Below are 20,294 nucleotides of genomic sequence, written 5' to 3' on the forward strand. Positions count from 1 at the left end.
GTTCAGCAAAGAAGAACAGAACTAATACATCCATTAACATTTGTACCAGAATCTCACAAAGAACTCATTAATTATTTTACCTTTGATCTTAAAAGTTACGCAATTTGAAAAATGCGAATACTGCGGCAATGTACGCCGCAGAATTCGCCGTAATTAAATGCATTTGTAACTTTGTAATACAAGTGTGCTTTATATCTGTGAAATAATTTTATAAGGAGAATTTCCAATTGTGCTCGCGCGTGAATTCTCTTCGATTCCGGTTCGATTTTTGTTCAATCGTACTCACCCCTTGGAACTCTTCGTGAACTTTGGTACTTACGGATACTTCGGTCCACAATAGGTAGCTAATAATGCAACAAAAGGGCTTGCCGTAACCGGTTGAACCCGGAAAGCTCGTTTGGTTGCGTCTTAAGCCGCGTTAACAAATGCAAATCGCGACATGGCGACTTTTCCACGGGGATTAAGTCGAAGTATCTGTCTTCTCTTGTTCGGTTATTTTCGATTCCCAACAAATGTCGTTCCTCTCTTCTTACTTTCTACCGTATCGCATAATTTGTCTAGTTATAGATCGTGAGATCAAATGATCATTGTTGGCATAGATATAATACGATGCATAGTTATATGCATTTAATATATATAAAACAGAAAAGAAAGTGTAAGGAAGAAAGTTTTGTTTCTCCGCCTTTCCATTGACTGTATATGTTCAAATAAGAGGATAGGAGTTTAACGTGTGTACATTCCATATTTCGTATTTTAGTATTTTATCTGTGGTAATGCCTGCACGTAGCTCCGTGTGAAAACCACAGACGTCTATATAATACACTGACTGCTAACTTCTATTATTTTCTTTGTGTATGCAAATGTTGCCCATATAAAAGCAATGCGCGAAGTGGATGCAGTAATATACCTCGCATCTACTTCGCGTGTTGCTTTTGTAAGCGATAGAAAAATTAACGGAGTTGATCGGGAACTCCTTTATTCTCTGTACGTCTAGTTTCATTTCTAACCAGTGTGATCACGACTGCTCCTAATATTCCGTCTTGTCTATATTTAATTGCTTTATAGCTCTATATTTTTATTTGACCTTAGCCCTTTTCATATTATTACATTTTTATATAGATAATACTTGCATCAATAAGAAAAATAATAGGAATTAGCAGCGTAATGTATGCGTATTATACAGTTGGTAATGATTTTCATTCACGAAGCTACGCGTCACCATAGATTTTTGTTTTTATATATCAAGCCAAGTGTTCATTTTTCGCATTGGTTGAACCTCTTTAAGGCATGTTTGATTTTAAAGGATTTAGGTCAAAGGATTTAGCGAGTGCTATTTATAATAACGATGCAGAGCTCTTTTATCATATTTAATGATGATTATAGAAAATTTTGCGTAAATTATTATTTATAATATTTATAAATTATTATTTATATTGGTTATAAAATTAATACAAAATTCGATGCGTGTTATAAGATATGTGTATATTCATAAAGTACTCAAAACAATAGATTTTTTGTTTAACCTCAACGAATCGCCAGACATTAGAAAGCTTTCCGAAAAAAATCCTTTCAATTTTTTTTTCAGATGTCATTTTGTTTTTACAATTGTAGGAAACGTGACACAAAGATTCGAAAAAAAAGGGTTAAATTATTAAAACTTTTTATAGAAATAAATCTTTAAGAAGAATTGACTTCATTCAGATTTTGTGCCAAGGACTATTTAGTAAAACTTTATTAGTTTTCCACACAAAAGTATACCGACACAGATACAGTGAAAAAAGCATTGAAAAGACTAATGTTACTTTCGAATATCTCTAAACTGATCTACATATATAAGAAACGTTAACAATATTCTCTTAGAATTACCGCCTATCTTTCAAACAGTTCTCTCAGAATACATTGAAATTTTCGAGATTTCGATCGCCGAAAAATGTAGTAAGAAAACATTTCTGGTTGAAAATGAATGAACCGAAAGATTCTTACTACATCAATCAAAATTTCGGTTACCTTAACTAGAATAACAGATATAACCTGCGAAATATTGATTTGCGCATTTTTAAATAGAATTCCACAATTAATGCAATAAGACACTTCCAGTGTACTTGCATAAGCCGCAGCAAAAAAAGCAGCAGCGTTGTCTTTTCCAGACAACGCTGCTGTAAACGCGTTGAACGAGGAGTACCATTTGTGTCATCCCGCGTGTTTCTCGATCGCATCGTTGCGCGATTAAACACAATACAGGCGATCGATCGCCCAAGACAAAAGCGTCGGCAATTAATCCGAGCGAGCGGAGCGGTAGAGTCAGCGGCGGTCATATCAGTACAACGCAAAAAGGTTCTTCCCCGTCTCCACGGCGGGAAGCCCACCGAAACGCGATTACGGCGTAATCGGTGGGTAGAAGCGAAGCGTGGAATTATCAGGATTTAAGGAGGCAACAAAGTGCGTTTTTACGAGGGTCCGTCCAAGGATGGCCTTTATAGTCCACCAAGAAGCCTCGTATTCCTGCCCGGTCTTCGCGTATCCTCTCTTTCCTCCGTCCAACCCCCTACTCTACCCTCACCTCCCTCTGTCGCTTTGGCGCGCACGGATTGTATATATGTATAAGCAGAAATACCGGAATAATCGCCGCTGAGATATAATTAAGCCACTAATGACCACTGTGGATCGTCGACCGTGGTAGAGCGGCCAGCAGGATCACCACCGGTCGTCGGAGCCTCACGCGCACCCGTTCGCGATAATTATCAAATAAAATAAACACCTCCGAGAAGGGACACGTAATGAATCAAATCGGGGGCTCCCTCGGCGAGCCGCGCCATCATCGTGGCCGAGGTCTCTCGGAACGCATTCCTCCGCACGGAACGGATCGAAAATACCGCGAACGCGACGACGAGATTTCGGGGACGGCACTAATCGATATTATTACGCTAATAACGCGCTTTCGGGTATAATGGCGACGCTCGGTATAATCGCGCGCGGGCGACCGAGGCGCGTAATGAGCGTAATTACGCGTGGAATGCTCAATCTGTTGGTAAACTCGATGCCGAGCCGGCCAATCTTCGGATAAACAGTGCGGCCTCCGTTGAGATTTCACCGAAGGAAAATTGATCTGGTATCTTGATAAACCGTCGTGTACGCTTGGATTAATAATGCGCAAAATAATGGACGGGAATTGTGTTAATTGCACATAAATTTTCAACGCTGTGTGAGATGTATTGGACTTAAACTTTGAAAAATTGTAATAATTAAGCAATCAAATAATGTTCGTAAATTAACAACGCTGCGTAATGTCGTAAAATGAATCTTTATGCAATTGTTAAAAGGGTTACAGGGTTGAGAGAAAAAATTGCAATTACCATAATTCAATAATAATTTATCATTATTGATAATATATATGTATAAATATAAGGTTATATGTATAAATACACAGAAAAAAATTTGTATTTGTGTCACAACTGGTCTACTTAAGTTCTTGTTAACACATTTTTTGCTGAATTTTTAACATGTCCGAGTGTGATAATGTTATTTGAATATTTTGCATTAAATTGTTTAACATTTCTTAGTACTAAAATAACAATTATGAGTGAAGAAGTAGTGCAAAGATAATGTATTTTTTAAAACATAAATTCTAAGATAAATGAATAAAAATGAATAAAAATATGTTAACATATAATCTAAATATTTTAACATAATATAAATACTATGTTTTACTAAAGTTTTACTAAAAAAAGTATGCATTCACAATTTGATTACAAATTATATTAATATTACATTTTTTACATTTATTTTCTTACGAGGATCAGCGGAAAAGTTAATGGAGCCTGCTGACATTTTAACTCGGATTTCTCATTTTCAATTCTCTAACACTGTTATAGTGTTTTTCATTAAAACACTTACTACTACTATTACTACTAAAAGTATTATTATTACTACTATTAATTATGTATGTAGGTATATATAATTAATAGTAGTAAACTGAGGGTGTCATACAATTTGTGAATTAAAATAACACAAAATATTCCAACAATACAATCACGTTAAATTAACGCTCTGATATATTAAAAATTCAACACCAAATTTTTTTAGTAAGGACTTGAGTGGACCATTTCTAACACAAATACTGTGTATTATTACTAGCATCATAGCAGTATAGCAATTATAAAAAGAGAATTAGTAATCATAATTATTTAATCATGAAATTCTAGTCACAAACATTTTTCTCTCAGCGTATAATGATGTTTCTTCCAACGGAGCAAAATCGACAAAAAAAAAATCGACGATGACTGAAAACTTACATTATGGCAGAGAAAGAGATAGATAACTTGACTTTTCAAAAATCTCAACAACTAGAAAACTCTTTACAACTTGACGTCTCTAGTACTTTTATTATCATTAGCGTACTTATATGCATTCGAAGACAGACATCCGAAAAACCATGCAAGAAACGTACAACTCGTAAAATCGGCATGCTGGGGACGTGCGAATATTTGTTCGCGTCAAGAATCGATCACGCGATTCACCACCCGCTTCGTATGTCACGCATCGTTCTCTGATAAATGCGCGAGAGATAAGAGAGCACATAATCGTGCGCGCTGGACAATCTGGAGAATGCTAAGCAGTATTTAATACCTGTACTTTTACTGTACATCTGCCGCGCGGCCATTAACGACCGCGCATGACTGATTTATATTAACAAGTTCCATGCCGCACTAATTTGAAGTGACCACACTGTATGGGTCATGGGTGGCTTATATTTTTGTTTGTGTATATTATATTTATCAAATAATATGTATTTTATAATAGTTAAAAAACTATAAAAATGATTATATTATAAAGAAAAAAATTTAATATATCAAAATTAGCACCATACGTCAAATAATTATATATCCACGCATGATATTAGAAATTACGCATGATATTTTATAATTATAATTATAAATCATTTTATATATATAATAATTTCTAAATATCAGATGAAAAGACCACCGATGACTCATGCGGCTCGGAATGTGGTAATCAAATGATACAGGCGCACGTATGTGTGCACATACAGAAATTTCGAAGAATTTGTGACGTGTTCATTGCCTGCATTAAGAGACAAAAGCTAACTCGTTGTAACTTGTTACGAATAGTTAATTCTTGCCTCACATCGAACGCCATAGATTCTTGTCGAAAAATGGTTTAATATCGAATATAAAATTATCTCTTAAAATGTGTTCCTTTAAGACTCGGTTTATTTTCTAGTTAACTTGTGTGTGTGATTAGACTTAATCTGATGATAATGTAATAAAATATTTTTTAGCTGTAGTAATCACAGCTAAACTGATCTGTAGTAACTTTTAAAGTTACCACTACAAAATTATTATTAATCTAGTGATTAATTATAGCCAGAAAAATACAATTTTTACATTATCAATTTAAGTAAGATTAAATCGAAATCACAAGTTAATCAGATAATGAAAAATCGAAAGTTAATCTGAAACTGGATAACAGAAAATTTCAATGATCTAAATCCGCACGTTCCACAGTGATTCGTTCTAGCGAACATTGTTTCATAAAATTACGTAAAGAGAAAACAATTCGTGATACGAGAGAGCTAGTGCAGTTATCTCAATCTCGTAGGATTTCTTGATCTGATCCGAAAGATACTAACTGGATACTAATACACAATAATAGTGACGTTTTCAATGTCGAGGAAAAATAAAGACAAAATGATTTAAGACAAACGAACGCGTAATGGAGCAATCAAGGGCAATCCCTGAAGGGAGGGTAAATAAGGCTGGTAGGATTTCCGGCGATGTATTTACGCCACCAACTCTGGCTTTGCGTTAGTAACAGGGACGGTCCAGGCGCACGTTCATGTAAGCCGCGATAATAGATTATGATAATAAACGACATTGTGTCGACGTAAAAACGCCTAATACTGGGCTTGTGTGATGGTCACACGGTTCTCCTGCGTCACTTAATATCGCAAGGACTGTTGGAAATATGGTAAAAAACGTGCTACTTACACATCAGGTAGATTTTGGAAAGACCTCAAACGAAACCTCTAATATGACAGACGAAAGATCTCACCCGCAAAAAAGGTCGCTGTAATGTTACACTGACCTATATTTTTACGTATTTTTTGAATGAGTATATTTTCCTGATAGATTTTTCCGTAAAACACACACACACACACACACACATCTATATATGCGAACTTCTTTCCTATTTTATTAATGCTTAATCTTTTATTAATTTAATAAGCATACCGCTATATTATTTCTTTCTAATATCGAACTACGAATTCAAGTTACACTAACGCGAATATTAAATGCAAATTTTTTTTCCAGATGAAAACGCATCGTGAGCCTTAACGTTACAGATATTTGCACACACATATACATGTTGTCTACGATTTTGTTACAAACAATTGATAAAATAAAAAAATGAAAAATAAAATGTATAATATCATCTCATGGAATATCATACTGAATCACACACGTATATTGATATATGTTAATGTTATATTATCACGATATCTGAAGCTTATTAGTAATATTAATGCAATTCCTGCCATATCAGATACATAAATAATTGCAGATTTCTCCATCAGAAATTACGCGAGCGTTTTCCCCGCGAAGAAATCGCGATTATGAAAGTGCACTCGTCTATTGTTGCGTCCGCATTGAATATATTAGCGCGCTAATGATGTGTAATTATACGTCCCCGTGAAAAATATAGACCGGCCGATTACTGAACTTGCAGATTTTTGCCGCTCGTGATTCAAAAATCGAATATAACGACATCGCTCACATTTATCTGCTTCGATACTCAAAAGAGATTCGCAGCGGTCTGGATACATAGAAAGATCTGATTTCCGTGCACGGTAAAGTTTTATGACCGGCCTCCGAAAATCAATGCGTTCCACGTCGTAATAATTTACGGCTACTTTTAATTTTTCTTTTTATGATACATATGTACTTCACACACACACATATACACCAAGTGGAACGTATTGGTGGCATAGACTGTTTCATTGATCGGCATTTTCATCTGGATTTAGTCAAAGAGCAACTCTTTCGGACTCTGAAAGGAATAAAAGAACAACGAAAGGAAGAAGCCGAATTCGTCGCTAGAAACCAGAAGTTAAGTTTATGCCGGTGAATTTCGGTGCATGTCTGACACACGCTGTGACAATGCATCAACGACGAATACCTATACACGCGACTGCACGCGCGTGTGACGATCTCAAACCGAATTTTTATGCGCGTGATTCCTGCACGTGCTCCTAAGTAGCATATATCCGTTTATTGCCGCGAAGCAGAGAAGCCTCCGCTTTCCTTTCTCCAGTGCCGTTGTCAACCCTACGTTAAAGTTTCTACGAACTTTTTATGTAAATATCGGATGAGAGATACCTTTCCCCTGCCTCGTGAGCACACGACGGTGAATACTTTTTCGCGACAGCGCGCGCGTGTCGTGCGCTTAACCCTCTCCGGCTTAGCAGTCTCAAAAAGTAGTCGCATACATTATGCAGATTACGGAAAGATGTAATAAAAAAATCAGCTCAATATATCTTTCTCTTCTAGTTTGATAAAAATATATATATAATGGAGATAAAAAATATATATACTTGTATAATGTATCTCTTCATAATGTATTTCTATATACCTGCAGGTAAAACATTTTGTGTTTGTGTTAGAACCACAATTTTATTAAAATTTTTATTAAACTTTTAACATCCAAGTATTAATTGAACATAATGTATTAATTTAATATGTTATTTATGTTATTTGGATATTCTGTAAAAATTCTTCTTAAATTTAACACAAGATAAATATGTCAGAAAGTAACGTAAATGTTGTGCATAAAAATTATAACATTGACACAATTTGTAATAATCATATTTCTTCATCAAAATTGACATTTATTATATGTTAAATTAACACATTTCATTCGTTTATCTTAGAATTTATATTTTAGAATTAATTTGAGGTTCATTTATTCATAAATTCTGTTATTTTAACATTAAAAAATGTTGAATATTTCAATTTAAATATAAAATATTTAAAAAACGCAATCACGTTATATAATATTTTTTATATAACGTGATGCAGATAAATAATATTTTTTACCATGTAAGAAGGAAAGATTATTACGAAATGATAATTGCTGATAAAAATGCATTTCAAATACAACAAATAACAAATTGTTGTGTTTGTATAGTTACTCTGAATATATATTCTAAGTTTTAATCATTAGAACTTTACAAAAAGAATTAATTGCTGATAGAAATACCATTCCAGACTTATTAAATAACAAATTTACTTGCATCTGTATATATATATATATACACACCACACATACACATACACACTACACACATCATACACACTAATCACGTATTAGAAAACTATTTGATTATTTGAGATAAGCAACAGGTTCGTTATAAATTTCGAAATGGTTTAATTGAATATTTTATCATCATGTTTTTTAATTTAACGAAACGTTCCTTTTCTTTATTTGCACAACAAGAAACTTTTCGAAATAACTTCGACGTTTAACAGAAATGTGTAACAAATTGTCGCTGCGATTACAGTTTGGAAACTTAGCAGCGGGTGATCAAAGAGCTGCGAAAGGGGGAGCGAAGAAAATTGCATTGTTTCGTGCAACTTCAAAAGAGGAGTCGATTTAATAACACAGGGGAAAAGGATATATTCCTAACATTGGTGAGAGGACCAAAGGAAAGCGGGTGTCGCAGTTCGAAAAATAATCAGCCGGGTTGTGACATAGCAAGCGATATATAGACAGCGTACAATTCAAGCGAGTTTCATGCAAATCTACTGTAAGAGGGGGTGGCCTTCTTCTTTATGAATACGAGATTAGGGCGCCGCGGAAGCTACCGGCTTCGAGAACTAAGACCGACCGCGCAGCACGAAACGAGAATTCCTAATCGACGGACGAGACAGACGGCGGTCTACGCCGCCCCGTTTATTATAAATTGTGCTTATTAGTAAAGCCGGTCGTTCCACGAGTTGCAGTTAAACATCACCCGCTAAACACTAATATCGCATCATGGGGACACAAGTCACGCTCTTTTTTCCTCCCCCTTCTGCCGCCCCTTTTTTTCCATGCCAAACTCCTCGGCGGAATAATCGCTACGCCACGAAATTGCGAGCAATTCGAGCCGTAACGATACGGTCGCGTTCTGGTAACTAATTTTAGCATCACAGATAATATTACCTGCGATATATTTACGCCCGTTAGCGAATTAGCGAGAGCCAATCTTATCACGCAAGTGAAGATAACGTAATTACATCGATACGAGGTTGCATTACCTTTTGCGATTTCTTCCGCGAGCACCGTAATAATTGTGATTAATGCTAATAGAATAAGCACGTGCAACTTATATAAAAAAAGAAAACTTGATGAAGAAAACGCTAAAATTATCGCGCGACAAACGTTCGCGAGGACAGTTTTGCTGAAGTATCTAAAAATTTATAGATAGGCTCAGAAAATAATTTTATTGGATCAAAATACTAAAAAAAACTTTTGTTTCGAGTACTATTCAGGTTGTAAACGAAACAAACAATTGAAAATAACATGGTTATAAAAAAGAAATGTGCTCACTGGCGAAAAATCAATCTGATGATGTTAGACCTATGTAATTGAATAAACAACTTCGGCTATTTTTTGAACGTAATTATGCCGTTTTTCCACCTGTGATCGGACAAAACGCAATGCGAATTGACCACCTCTGTCTAAAATCAACACATTACAGAGGGTTTTATTTCGCCACGTCCGCGATTAGGCGTAGCGACGTAATGGCGATCGTGTATACATCGCATCGGCGCGGCGCTCAATCAGCGACGTTAAAATTTTACGGTCGCTTCGTGTCCTCGAATCAGTCGTTATATTTTTCAGCGGGACGCAACATATCGCGGATTCCAGGTCACCGCCTCGGAGAGTTTTGCGTGTTCAGCCCTAATTTACGCGTCGTTAGAATTTCGCGATGTGGTCTTGCGATATACTTGAGATTAATGTAACAGTTGGATTTTCGATGTTAAGTCACTGATTTTAACGTACACTGGAGATGCGTGATATCAAGATAACATAAAATCCATCCTATCGTAATACGATAACGATTGAAGATTTAATGACCGTTTCGATCGAATCTCGATATAAATTATATAAAAATTTGGATACAGTGCAAACACTTTGGATATGCGGCAAAATAGCAGAACAATAAAAAGTCCCTCTTTTGAAAAATCGTCGGATGTCGATTAATTTAAAAATACTAGCTTCACGAACTGAGGTTCTTCATGGAATGGAAAAATCGTGTTTCTACTGAAATGTAAAGGTCGATTTTAAATGGAGTGTATCTACAATAGCACTATCATAAACTACTGCTGTTTTCACACAATTTGCACAGATTATATGTCAATGTGCTCCGTCAACTATATAGATACTTCGCGAAAATCGTTTACAGAAGAAACAATCATGGTTAATAAAATATATTTGTTCGACAAATTTTGGTGGAAGCAAATATAATTTTTGCTTATTAGCAATATTTGCTTATTAGCAAATATTTTAGTACGCAACGTAGGTACGATACTGATTAAAATTTGATGAATGCGTATGTAATAATCCAAATATTCAAATATCTAAATATTACGACTATAAGAAAAAAAGAACGTGATTGGATTAACGTCATATATAAGAGTATTGTATAACTGAATGGAATTTCTGTTATTATAATTAATTTGATATACAATACACACTTCAGAACTTAACTTGACATATTTTTTTCAGCTACAAAAACCATCATATCTATAAATTTATGATGATTATGCGAATAATTTTTTTATATCAATTTCTAAATTGCTTTGTACGACAAATTCTCTTCATTCACTTGCTCCTACCATAAATCCGCAGTAATAAACTATAGAAAAAAAAAAAACGCCTCTCCGCAAAGTGACATACGTCAATTATCTCCTGCGCCAAGTGCACGTTTTGAGAATTTAAGCGCGTTTCGCCGAGAACGCGCGTAGTGACGAGCGATCACCATAATTCACGTCCTGCATTGTTAGCGTTAAGGACGAGGCGTATCACCACCTAGGTATTTCCAGTCGCCGCGGACCGATCGGACTTGAGCACTTTTTTACCGCTTTGCCGACGATCACGGCCGTGTCAATTAACGCAGCCGTGCGATAAACGCGAGTGCCGAAGAATGGACGCCCTCATTTTTAATTGAATCAGCGCGAATCGAGAAACCGGGCGGCCGGGCCTTCCTTCCCGTTCGCGGCACCGTCGATCGGAGTGTCCATTAAACGACCGATCGCTCCAGATAGAGAAAGTAGCTAGAGTCGTTTTAATGGAGCCCGATCGCGCGAGATAACAGGATTACGTTTCGAATCGTCGTCGAAAGCACGCCACGGCGCGATCACGCTTAAATCGTTGAATAAAGATTTTGACGGGCGAGTCCTTTGACTCAGTGTTCAGACAATCAAACGAGTCGTAAAGTTGAAGATGGTTCAAAGAAATCTTTTACAACAAAATCGACAGACGTGAAATTTAAATGGGCAAGGTTTATGACACTGGAAATCATGATATGTCGAGGAACTTCGAGGAACCACTGTGGATGCGTTCGGAGATCCGTAATTCTTTTTTCTTCGAATAAACGAACTTTTTGTAACTGTTACGGTTTGCTGTAAACCAACGTCGCATAGTCTGACGCGTTTCTTTTAAGCAAACGATTCTTTTACACCAAATTATTTGCAAATGTAACATATTAAATTATCTACGTATTCTCTCATGGTATGAAAATTATGAAAAATCTGATGGAAAACCTCGTCCAGTTTTTTCTTTTCGACACCTTTTCTCATAAAATTCATTAAATTAATGAAATAACTTATTGACAATGTAATATATGAGAATCTATATAGAAAAAAGTTGGTTCAAACAACTTAAAATATGTAATATACATATAATAATTAGATTGCTTAGTGAAGTATGAACGATTCATAATTTTGATTAAAATAATCAGATAAACTTAATTGCATATATTCCGATTACGGTAACCAGATACCTTTGGCCGTATGAATTCTTGTGAAAATAACAAAACTTTCGATTAAAATACCAGATTATTTAATTATAATAACCGGAATTTCTGTTCAGTTTAATCAATAATTTATTTAATTGTACATATCACGTTAATTCAATCACGATCTTTTTTTCTTGTAATCACAATAAGCTACTTGGATATTACATATTCACAAACTAAAACCATCATATCATACTCAAATGTTCCGGTTGCAACTAAAATATTCGGATATAATAACTAGAAATTTTGTTCACTTCCATTAAAATTTGCAATATTATTTCAACCGAATGCGCCTTGTTAATTCAACTACGATTATTTTTTTCCGCGAAGGTAATAGACTATAAGTGTACGCATATACGTGCTTACGCGCTACTTTTACCTCTCAAGTCGGATGTCGCAGCGTGCAAAGCTTTACAGCTTAATTTTTTTCGGCGAGAACTAATTTCGCGGTGATTTCAACGCGCGGCGTCCGTCGGATTCGACGACTAGCCGGCGCCAACGCCGACGAGATAGCTTGTCACTTGCTTGCGACAGATAGAAACGGCGACTGACCAACCGGGCTGCCCGTGCGATTGGATTTCCGCGCGATAAAAGTCAGTGGGGGTGTAAAAAAAAAATATTTTAACGCGCGTTTTAATTGTCGCGCAGACCTCGCGCCCGCTCTCACATAGATAAGCAAGTTACACAAACGCAAGATAATAAATTATAGCCATTTTAATTGCCGTTCGCCTCGGTCGTCTCTTCCGCGAGAGTCCTCGCAGCGATAACGCGCCGTACGATGATATTCCGTCCACCAATAGCCAATGATTTATCGTCGTAAGAACGGCTGACTGTTAAACGCTTTTCGCGGATTCGACTTTGAGACGGGAGGGCGCCGACGAAACGAGTCACTTAATCTCAATCACATTTTTTTGTCCGGCTGTACTTGCTCACAATAAGATGCGCTTAGGAGCTGTTAACGTCGCATTATTAATAATGTATGTTAATAATGAACGATAATCTTGCACTGCAAAGTCGCAAGATGGATGAATCATTTTTTTCAGAGGTTTCGCTCGAAAAAAATGAATTAAATAATAGAACACAGGATAACGTGAGTTATTTTTCCAGCGCGCGTTAATTTATTTATATCACATGAGGCTATTTCTATCGTCAGCGATCGCCGGCGTCGACGATTTCGCGAGAGAGCGATGATTAATGTATTTGCGAAATAATCGACATCGCGAAACCGCGGATGAATAAAAAAAAAAAAAGTACCCGGCATGTGCTCGTTTAGGTTCACTCGGTCTAATTAGAAATAGAGAAAGCGAGCGAGCGAGTGCTCCCCACACGTTCACGTTGTCGTAATTAATTAGCCCCGGGGGAACTATTTACCCCTTTCCTTCTCTTCCTCGCCTCGGCCGGCCAAACAAATTGCAGCAATATTAGAAAACCGGACACACGCACTATGAAATATCTACAAACCAGCGGCGTTGCACCTTTCTTTCAGAGAAAATTACTTTCCCGCCTAAATGTTCCAAATCTCCCATCTTTCGACGGAAATTAAAAGTCACAAGTAATATTTCAAATCAACTAATGTTTCTAAATGTTTCTAAATCTTCAGGTTTTAAATCTATCGGCGAATGGGAATTAAAAGTAAAGTCACTAATTATTGTAAAATAAGCAAGTTCGGTCCAATTATGACAATGCCTAGATAGCACGTATGTCAGAATCCGGATGTAAGACATCTTAAAAAGTAGAAGTAGATACCGAATGATCGTTATTGCTCGTTTTTCTTTTTTAGATTAATATTATATTTCTTGTGTAAAACATAAGATTTTAAATTTGTTTACTTTTTAAATAATTATATCCTTTTTACACTGAGAGAAAAATATCATAGTATTGTGAAACAAATGTTGCTTACATTTTCTTCGATACTTATTGGTATAAAAAAATTTGATTGTGATGATGAAATATTTCTATGAAAAATATCTCAATTGCAAAAAAAAAAAAAAAAAATAAAATAGATGGCTTATTTGCTAGAAATAAAATTTTATTTCGCCATATTTAAATAAAAATTTATTTTAATAAGATTGGAAATAAGACTGTTTGTGTTAAATACATTACTTTAAATACGAAGCGCCACTTTTTTATTTTTTTCAGAGTGCACTAATGATATATTTAGTTTTTCATCATTTTCTTTATCTTCAGTAATTTCTTTTTGTAGTAACTTTTTTGTTTAATTTTTTTTAGTGAGACAAAAACTTGGTACTTTTTTTGTTGCAAGATATTAATACGTCGCGACGTCGTATGTCCAGATTTTGGATATATTGTCTAAACATTTTTTAAATTTTAGGTAAAAATTAACCCGATTCGGTCGAATTTCATTTTAGTAGTAGTCCTTTAGACAGTCTCCAAAGTTTATAATTGCGACACATTGAAATACACATCGTTCTTCCTTTTAAGGATCTGTACCGTCGTCATTAACACCTAAAGCATATCAGATAACGTCTGTAAAACATTTTTATTCCACAACACTTTAAAGCAATCGTTTATTTTAAAGCGCATTTATCTACGACGTATAACAGACTAGCTAATTCTGTTTAGCTTATCCTTCCGACGTTCGTCGCGGTGAACATATCGCTGTCGATAGGTGAAACAAGGTGATCGCAATTAGGCAAACGTTCGTAATCGTAATGTTGTACACTACCATCGCGGATGTCTCGGAATCAGTTTCATAAGTGGAGCTTGTAAGGCGCGATTGGACGCCATCGTGAAATATCGCTCTTAATAGCGCGCGTTCGTTGCGCCTTGCCGTAACTGTCGCCGATAACAACGAATAATTCCGACCGCGCGCGACTATTAATTACAATCAATAACCTGCTGTTCGTCTCTCCCTCTCCTTTTTTGCTCGTGCCACGTTGCGATTTTCTCACAATCGCGGAATCGTAATGAACATGAGGAACGGAAAAAACACAGTCAGGGATAAATCCCCCCCTTCCCTCCCCCCCCCGCACATTTCTCTGCCTTTCGTAATTTTCATTCCGCGCCTCCAGCGGCGGCAATTACGCTTGCTAGCAACGCAAACTTCTCGTGTATATCAATCGCGTTTAATTAGTCGTCGGCATACCGTTGCAGTACCTATGATAGTAGGGAATAAATCGCGGTGACGTACGCACGAGAAGTATCGGCAATGCGACACCGTTGACCCCGATGGTGAATTCCCTTTCTTGCCTTTTCCCCTTCTTCTTTTTTCTTTTCCCCTTCTCCTTTTTTCTTTTCCCCTTCTCCTTTTTTCTTTTCCTCTTCTCCTTTTTTCTTTTCCGTCTTCTCGAAAAATCTCATGCTTGCGCGGATCCCATTAATCGCCAGTGATAGGCCCGGAAAAGGGCACTTGTTCCTGCTGATAATATTTAATTTAGGGCTGTGATAAATTTTGAAGAGACGTCATAATGCTAAATATATGCGAGCTTTTTTCTCCCGATATTCGATCTCTCTATCAATAAGATCTTTTCACAATAACTTCGAAGATGAGCGGAATGCGAAAGTACGAAAGTAGCCAGAAATTTGCCGTGAAAATTAGAGTTGTTGAAATATTCGATGACTGTCACAGATACGCACTGAGATACATTGAGTCATTATTTGAGATAGTTAATATGTCACAAGATATTTTATGAATTCGACATTGAACATAATAGGAATGTGCAAATAATGGAATTTAATTCAATGTTCATTCAATTTTGACAATTCTTTCCTATTTACGTAATGCTACATCACATTGCAAGCATTTTTCTTTTGTATCCATTAAATATGTGTAATTTTATTAAAAACAATTATTAATGCTTTATTTTATTTTAATATTTTTCAGCATTTCTGCATTCAGATGAACATATATAACACGCCGTTTGAATGCATATCCCAACCAGAAGAGTAAGATATGCAGACAAAATATAGAAATGTCAAAAAGGTGATAATTCACAATCGATGAAAATAAGAAAAAAACTACCTGAAAAAAGGAAAAAAATCTAGTTCTTGCCAATGTCTAAAAATATCTTAATATTTCCCATGTAATGTCGTCAATAAATTTTAACATTTTAACACTTCACGCAGCAGTCAAAACACAGTTGAAAATCGACTTTTATTCGGTCATCAAATTTACTAAAAACTTTATTCAATAGTAAGAATGTGCCTCACAATCTAATCCGAAATTTTAGAAACTTTACGATATTTTTGACACTTCACGAGTTCCCACAGTGATAAGTTGCGTATCTAATTCTATGATGAGGGTTACATGAAATATAGATGGATGTTTCTATCAATTGTTATATCGAATAAATTGCATGGCCGGCGTTTTTGACGAATATATCAAAACACTTTCCCCGAAAACGAAAGCAAACAAAAACGCGATATCTAAATAGAGGGCTGGTATGTGACGCTAACAGACGTTCCTTGACACCGGTTTCTCTTATCTACGCAGGTATCAAAATCTGTCGTGCCGCACGCATTTCCTCTCGACCCTCACTGCACAGACTTCAAATCGATGATGTTTTCATGTATGGTCGAATCCCACTATTTCCCACACTTAAATGTACGGCTTCTGCAGCGTTATTGAGTTTGAGCATTACGTTATGCGAGATGTCAAACATAAACGACAAACACCAAACACCGATAACACATTCTTCACTTGCTTGAAAAAAATTCCGAGTTTGTAGTGGCGCTTCTGGTTTCGCTATCTGAGAGCTTCTGTCATGGTTAAATAATTTTTTCATTTATCTTCGCGAAGCAATCGATTTGCTGTCAATGATTGATACTTAAGATAAATTTTCCTGAATGGAATATAATTGAGGTTTATTAACGTTAATGTCTAATTTGAAGCATAAAGACAAAATCATAACACACTGGAATTAAAATTATGCAAAACGATATTATTCCTAAATTTTTAGCAAAAGTTTGCTACTTGCAACGTGTCGAAACTTCGTAACAATTCGATTACAGTGGCTGAATTGGGATAAAAAAGAAAACATTCTTTACGTATCACTCAGATTTTCGCAAAAAAGCGGAAATCCATTAAGAACAAAAAATAAGAAATAGTAGATAAGTTATGACAGAGATGCACATTGCCTTTGGAAGAAAAAAGACAGAAAACAAATTTTGTTGTCTGCCCTCATGCAGAACACGAGCAAAGAGAACGCAATGTCCAAGAAGAATCATAGAATAAACCGAAATATATATATATATATATACACAATATGTACACACACACACACACACACACACACACACACACATATACACACACAAATGTATGGGCGTGGAAAAAGAGAAATAATTTTTTTTCTTTAGATAATCGAACTGTAGATAATTTCCTTTTTACAATCGGATGTTTCTAAATACTTCTTCCGAAATTCTGCAAGCACAACACCTACGTTACGAAAAGCTGTCTTTTAATTTCTAAGACAACCTTTTGCAGACCTTTTATCAGCATGAGACAAAAAAGGTTTTTTATATTCACACGAGTTCACATGAAAACGCACTGGCCGGCCTCGCATCGACATCACCGAGATACGCCTAAATCCAATATGTTTAACATATGAATCTCTGGTTTCTGCATACTGTCTTCCCATTTTTAAAAGAGTATTGGTCACATTAGTGTACACATGACAGAGTTACAATAATTTGAGATTGTATAAACGTAACAGTTGATTTTTCGAGCTAGAACGAATTGTCGAATGACTTTAGAGTCTTTGTGCAGACACTTTTTTGTCTAAATTGGAAGTAATAAATCTGTTCTGCTAAAAAATTGTCTGCTACACTAATAAATTATTGAAGCTCGATTGCATAAGGCTTCGTTATTTTTTGCCGCATTTTTGAGCTAGCTATCCAGTAGATCCTTATTTAGATTTGCCATCATAAGAAATTATGAATAATTAGGGACAATTTATTTTGAATTTCGAGAGAATTGCACACCGGTTACTGACGCGTGTCAGGACTACGCTCTTCGGCATCACTAAATCAAATATTGAAACTATCACGAAAAGAAAAACACCCCATCACTCAATAACACCCCCGTCATACGCGCACCGATCATGAAATTGAACTTCACTGAATTCTCGCAAAACAGTGGCGAAAGAGATTTTCGATCATTATTTCGGCCACTACTGCGCTTCACCACGGCGATGACAACATCGTGAAGAACGACTTTTCACGTACCTGGGTTCATATCCCGGTAGCTCTCGATTTTCCTTTAAGCTGGCAGTAGCACTCGCACCCTTGGACTCTCACTGTACACCTTGGACTCTCTCTTGAAGCACAAATCTTTTTCTCCGACTCTTCTTGCAATTTTTTTGACAAACAATGTCCCGCACTTTCCACTTTTAACCGAGTTTCCACTAAGTATCCTGCGCGGAAAGTGGCAGTTGTGACTCGGTGACAGAGTGGCTATCTGAGATATCCTGCGCGGATTGAGGAACCACGGACGGAGGAAGCGCGATAGGAGCGTCGAGAGAAATGATATTGGAGCACAATCTTCGGGGCGAACAGTCTTTGGAGCCGTTCGCGAGCCGATGAGTGAGTTCACCATCCGAACACCCGCTGATTCCTGTGGCACATTATGCGATACCTCTTGACTGACGTATACATTGCCTTCAACTGGATTGGACGTAGGATATTCACCGGGCAGTCACTTTCTTGACCTGTGCTTACTTGGCATAAAGTAATCTCTCTGCAAGAGAGATTCACTTTAATGAATAGTGCATTTCACCTCGATAGTCATTAAAAGCATTAGACCAACCCGGCAACTCCATGGTCCTCCAGATTTCGTGCCTTGTGACTAGTGCCTTCCGGGAACTCAACTCATCAACTAGCTCACGTCTGACGATCGTACGTACATATCTGTTCTTGTACCTTGTACTGCTTTTCCAATTTTGCTTTTACATTCGAGAAGTGTTTTCTTCTTTTTTTTTTTTTCAATATTTCAGTATAGTCTGTAATTAACCAAAGAACTAATATCTCTCGTTCTTCCTTTTTAATTTAATAAAGGATACTTTTTGTGTGAGAATCATGAATCTTTTCTACCTTTTTTCTTCCAATAGCAACTTGCATCCCTATTATCCCTTGTATTCTTTGTCCTTTGTTCTTTTTAATGGATTTTCGCCTTTTTCCGCAATAAACAGACTTCTTCTCAATTCCTTTGGTCACAGTAATACGAACAGAGAAAAAAAATAACGCTGCGTCCACACGAGTCAGAGGAACTTTTTAGATCTAGGTATATTAGGGACTGATATAGCACCACCAGCTTCCACTACTACATCCGCGCGAAGAACTGCCCCTCAGCGAACAAATATGCGATGGCCCTCGAGGGAGTGGCGGAAATGCGTTGTCGTGACGGTAACGACGGCAATTCGGTAATTCTAAAGGCTTAGGACACTCGCACGGAATAACGGCGGCAGAAAAGAGTTCCTCTGCCCCGGCTCCGCGGCTCTCGCCTCTCTCTACACGCACGGATATAATATTTTAATGAAGGAAAGGCCGGACAGAGCGAAGTGCCCACGTCGGCTCGCGCTGCCGAACTGGTCGGTATTCCCCGCCCCTCCGACGGTTTCACCGACCCCTCCAGGAAGCGAGCATGCTCCTGCCGCTATCCCACCACGAATCTAATGACCATCTCCACCAGTATATTATCGCAGGCTTTTCCCCCTCTGTACGCGGCTTGCGCGAGTTGCGCGCCAGAGGTTCTTTAGGACGGCAAATGGTGGTCGATGGGGGGCGGGCATAGCTTGCGCGTCTGGATGCTGTGCAACGACGTGGTGGGGTAGCAGAAGCTCTCCCGCCGCTCGGCTCGAACTACTTGTTCTAACCGTCGCGACCAGTGAGCCAGACTATCCCCTCCATCCTGTTAACATGCTGCAACGGCTGCCGTGTGGCATCTTTCGCCACCACCACATTTCTTATCGTTGCTACTTTCCCCACTACCCATCCCCACCCACCACCCATGATTACCACCACCATCGCGACCACCTCTACTATATCGCGTCTCTCTCTCTCTCTCTACTATCAGCAAAACTATGAGTATCGCGCCCGACAGGAGAACCCTGAAGACGGCATTCGGATTGCGACAGCGCAGAAGCCGCGAACGAGAACGATGCTACTAGTAGCGTTTGATAGTGGGGGGGGGAGGGGCGGGGGGGGGCGGGGAAGGGAAGAGACGCGAGTTGGTCGTGATCGCGCGCGCGTTGCG

The 20,294-nt window shown here is 37.3% G+C and overlaps 1 protein-coding gene across 4 annotated transcripts in view; it reads right to left on the bottom strand.

Moving 5' to 3' along the window:
- Positions 1 to 20,093, bottom strand: part of zfh2 (Zn finger homeodomain 2) — a 172,995-nt gene extending 152,902 nt beyond the window's left edge. For all 4 annotated transcript variants that reach the window (XM_011067404.2, XM_011067403.2, XM_011067405.2 and 1 more), the window contains exon 1: positions 18,269 to 20,093. The gene's annotated coding sequence lies outside the window, so the exon portion shown is untranslated. The remainder of the gene's footprint in view (positions 1 to 18,268) is intronic.
- Between the last annotated feature and the right edge of the window lie 201 nt (positions 20,094 to 20,294).

This window comes from Acromyrmex echinatior, chromosome 10, assembly GCF_024713525.1.
Source record: "Acromyrmex echinatior isolate Ae372 chromosome 10, ASM2471352v2, whole genome shotgun sequence".
Lineage (NCBI taxonomy): Eukaryota > Metazoa > Arthropoda > Insecta > Hymenoptera > Formicidae > Acromyrmex > Acromyrmex echinatior.